Source organism: Schistocerca serialis, chromosome 6 (genome assembly GCF_023864345.2).
Source record: "Schistocerca serialis cubense isolate TAMUIC-IGC-003099 chromosome 6, iqSchSeri2.2, whole genome shotgun sequence".
NCBI classification, from domain to species: Eukaryota; Metazoa; Arthropoda; class Insecta; order Orthoptera; family Acrididae; genus Schistocerca; species Schistocerca serialis.
The window spans coordinates 545,601,374-545,606,198 of record NC_064643.1 but is presented as its reverse complement, the minus strand read 5'-3'; the positions used below and the strand labels follow the sequence as shown (position 1 = coordinate 545,606,198).

General features: G+C 44.1%; 1 non-coding gene across 1 annotated transcript; it reads right to left on the bottom strand.

The window, feature by feature from the left end:
• Nucleotides 1–1,311: 1,311 nt before the first annotated feature.
• Nucleotides 1,312–1,498, bottom strand: LOC126485614 (U2 spliceosomal RNA). The gene has a single exon (XR_007588043.1). It is a non-coding gene; the product is annotated as a U2 spliceosomal RNA (small nuclear RNA).
• Between the last annotated feature and the right edge of the window lie 3,327 nt (nucleotides 1,499–4,825).

Here is a 4,825-nt window from a genome sequence, read left to right as displayed (position 1 = left end):
ATAGTGAATGAACGGTGACGTCAACTGCCAGCGTTTGTAATGCTAACAGTAAAATTCGGAGGCGGTGGTATTATGGTGTGGTCGTGTTTTTCATGGAGGAGTCTTGCGCCCCTTGTTGTTTTACGAGGCACTATCACAGCACAGGCCTACATTGATGTTTTAAGCACCTACTTGTTTCCTACTGTTGAAGAGGAATTCGGGGAGGGCGACTGCATCTTTCGATACGATCGAGCACCTGTTCATAATGCACGGCCTGTGGCGGAGTGGTTACACGACAATAACATCCCTGTAATGGACTGGCCTGTACAGAGTCCTGACCTGAATCCTATAGAACACGTTTATGATGTTTTGCGACGCCGAATTCGTGCCAGGCCTGATCGACCGACATCGATACCTCTCTTCAGTGCAGCACTGCGTGAAGAATGGGCTGCCATTCCCTAAGAAATCTTCTTGCACATGATTGAACGTACGCCTGCGACAGTGGAAGTTGTCATCAAGGCTAAGGGTGGGGCAACAACATATTGAATACCAGCATTACCGATGGAGTGCATCACGAACATGTAAGTCATTTTCAGACAGGTGTCAGGATAGTTTCGATCACATAGTGTACGATGGTCAGCAGACAGGTATTTGGCTGTTGTTGACTGTGTTATCATGTTTCGTGAAGACATCTTAGAACGTTTTAGTTTGCAGTTGGGTGGAGGAGTAGCGTATTGTTCAATGCCTTAGTATTTAATCCAGCGACATTTAATCACGCAGTCCTTCTGAGTAGGCTAGGGCATATTTTTTGAGATTCTGGAATCATTTACTAGCTGTCCTGCGTGACGAGTGGTGACTTGTCGGCCGGGAGCGGTACAGTCCTAACGGGCGGGCTGAGGTTCACAACACAGTGGCGGTGGTGGCAGCTGTTTGCTTGCTAGGACGGAGGCGTCACGATGGTTGAGAAAAGACTGAAATATATTCTCGCCCCCATAGACTGACACTTCTCAGAAGAATTAATTCAGGAATAGTATATCGGGATTCTAAGTGACTTTCTTCCACCAACTGAGAGACAGAATGTAGTCTGCGTAGGATATCTTCAGCTAGTTGGCGGGAATACCACGAATATGATTTGTGAGGTGGGGCGGTAATTAAGCGTTTCTTCGTTGAGGCGAGATCTGTTAACGACATTTTAGTCATCCACCTAAACAGGGAGAGATGGCCATCGAAATTAAATCAGATATATTAGTGAATTTTTAAAGTAGTATGCAGTATGTACCTAATATTTACATCTCGTCTGTTCTGCCTACTTTAAGGGACTTCATAGGTGACAAGGCATCTGGCTGTCTTACGAGAGAAAGTGAGGAGACAACTTGTAGCAGAGGTAGAGCATGCCTTGAGCACTTCATCGTGAGCCAAAAATGAGTTTAGTATTCTAGTCCTGTGAAGCAGAACGTAACAGATATTAAGCTGATAAGAACAGATTTCTTCCACCACATAAAACATAACTTAAAGGAAATACAGCGTATGCCATCTGTACTGTTGTACAGGATTTTCACATCAAGTAACGATAGTTTAGTGATGTGAAAATGTGAGTGTGCTCCTATTTCTTATGTCTTCAAAAGTAGGGAATATAAAAAGGAAGAATCTACACTGCATATGAGAAATTTGACATGTATGGACAACAACATCCCAGTCTCGGATCGGGAAAGGTGAATTTTTTTAAATCGAGGGGATTCTATTTTGGTGGTTGAATTGGGGTTAGAACCATACATTTAAGCCGTGCCTGCTGGTCTCCCAGTTCGTCAGAGCCAGCGGCTGTGGCAGTCAGGGGGCTTGGCAGACCATAAGTCAAAGCCTAGTCTGTGCCCACTGATTGTTTACACCGGAAGGCTTCAGCTAGTCGGGTCTTGCCTGCAGGCGTGGGGAAAAGTGCTGGAGGTGGTGCAAACGGCACCCTCTTTGTGACTGAGTAGTGAACTAACCAGTGTGCTGACTGAGCGTCGACGGAAGTGAAAGCGTGTGTTTAGAGCGTATTCTCCGATTTTTATGTCAAAATTTGAGAAGAATTAATATGGCGAGGGTTTGTAGCGGACGATTATTCATCCCACGTAAACTCTTTGGTTGACTATTAGGCGGTCAGAGTGACAGTCTCTCCAGTCTCTGAGCATCTGGTATGGCTGGCGTAAGGGCACTAGGAGATGGGCGCAGAACTGCAGATATGCCCGACACGCGTGCGTATCTCTAGCCCTCTCCCGGCAAAGTGGCCTCCGCTTCCGACGGTCCTGCGGTCCGCAGAGGGTTGATGCTCCGGGTTCGTGACTGCAGTTTTCTTTTCACCGCAGGAGTTTAGTGGAAACATTGTGGCGGAGGAGAACACTTGTGCCTCAAACGTCGGTGCACAGGAGACCTGGGATACGTTCAGTGCTATGATCTATTTGTGGCTGAAATTTAATTACTTGATTTACTAAATGTATGTGTGTGATACTCAAATGTTGAAAATATGTTTTATTACGAAGAACAATCATCGTAAGATGGTGGTGATTGTTTTAAGCAATACATTTGACTTACACCTTCTTGATTTTTTTTTTACCTTGTCTCCTGTAATTTGTTAAACAGTTATTTCGGTAGGGTAGTGGGAATCGACCATTTTCGGCCATTGTCGGTATCAAAATTGTAATGTCACAAGAGTGGGCTTTTTCTGCCCAAGTAAAGAGAACGACAGCCCAGATTTCCCACCAAATTAATTAACTAATTAAGTTTGTATTTAAATAAATAAACAATATACAACTCAAATTTACCACCCGTTTCTTGTCATGAGATCCTGCCAGTCCGTCAACTCAGCATACGCTCAGTCTTTTTCCCACCATTTTCCAGATGTGGGAGGGTAGGGGAGGAACTTTGTCACCCACAAAATTATTTAAAATATGCAAGCTGAACTAAACAGTATACAGGGTGAGTCACCTAACGTTACCGCTGGATATATTTCGTAAACCACATCAAATACTGAGGAACCGATTCCACAGACCGAACGTGAGCAGAGGGGCTAGTGTAATTGTTTAATACAAACCATACAAAAATGCGCGGAAGTATGTTTTTTAACACAAACCTAGGTTTTTTTTAAATGGAACCACGTTAGTTTTGTTAGCACATTTGAACATATAAACAAATACGTAATCAGTGCCGTTTGTTGCATAGTAAAATGTTAATTACATCCGGAGATATTGTAACCTAAAGTTGACGCTTGACAGATGTTCGACGGGCGTTTCATAGGACGTGGAGGACGCATAAATTGGCCAGCCCGTTCTCCTGATCTTACACCTCTGGATTACTTTCTGTGGGGTACGTTAAAGGAGAATGTTTACCGTGATGTGCCTACAACCCCAGAGGATATGAAACAACGTATTGTGGCAGCCTACGGCGACATTACACCAGATTTACTGCGGCGTGTACGACATTCATTACGCCTCAGATTGCAATTGTGTGCAGCAAATGATGGCCACTACGTTGAACATCTATTGGCCTGACATGTCGGGAGACACTCTATTCCACTCCGTAATTGAAAACGGAAACCACGTGTGTACGTGTACCTCACCCCTCATGGTAATGTACATGTGCGTAAGTTAAAAATACCAATAAAAAGGTGTTAGCATGTGGACGTAATGTGCTGCTCCAGTCTCTTCTGTACCTAAGGTCCATCACCGTTCCCTTTGGATCCCTACGTAATTCGCTGCTCTCCGGTACACACGATCGAACAGCGTCAACTTTAGGTTACAATATCTCCGGATGTAATTAACATTTTACAATGCAACAAACGGCACTGATTACGTATTTGTTTATATGTTCAGAAATGCTAACAAAACTAACGGGTTTCCATTTAAAAAAACGTAGTTTTGTGTTAAAAAACATACTTTCGTGCATTTTGCTATGGTTCGTATTAACCAATTACACTAGCCCGTCTCCTCACGTTAGGTCTGTGGAATCGATTCGTCAGTATTTGATGTGGTTTACGAAATATATCCAGCGGTAATGTTAGGTGACTCACCCTGTATTATTATATCAGATTATACTGATTTCAATTTCGTGTTTTGAGATCCTTCGTTTGGAGCAGCTCAGCATGAACTGGGTCGCTTCCCGACGAATTTTCAGATGTGGGTGGCGTGGGAAGGAGTGGAGTAGGGGATGGCTGGGGGATTTCGCGGGAGGAAGGAAAGTGGCTCAGAACTGAACTGGGGAATGGTGACAGTCCCTTTTCCCAGATGGGTGGGGACAGAGGGCTGGAGGGGGCAGGGCGTGATGTATTTCAGAAGGATGGATTATCTCCAGGGAGTCAGAAATCAATTCGCATAACAACAGGTATACCCTGGGAGTCAAAATCAATTAGTGTAACAATATGTTAATCTCTGCATCATGAATTTGATTAATTAGCATATCAATTTGCTGTCGAAAGTGGCATAGCACCCCCCTACCCCAAATACTATCATATGGTGCGGCATCATAAGAAATACCGTTGTGGGAGCATACTTCATTCTAAAGGTGTCTAGCGGAAACCTGTATGCACACTTTCCTACGACCATTATAAATGTTCTTACAGAAAAGGAACGGCTGGACAAGCGACAGTGTATGTGCTTCGATCACGACAGCTGCCCAGGCCACTCTTCATGTTTCAACGGAAATACTGAATGAAAAGATACATCACCGTTGGATAGAATGCAATGGAGCAGTGCAAGGGTCAGCCAAGGCCCCTGATTTGGCTTATCTTGATTTCTTTATATGGGGAGCTGTGAAAACGCAGTCTATTATGAAGACCCACCTACTGGAAACCATATGCGTCGTCGATTCATCA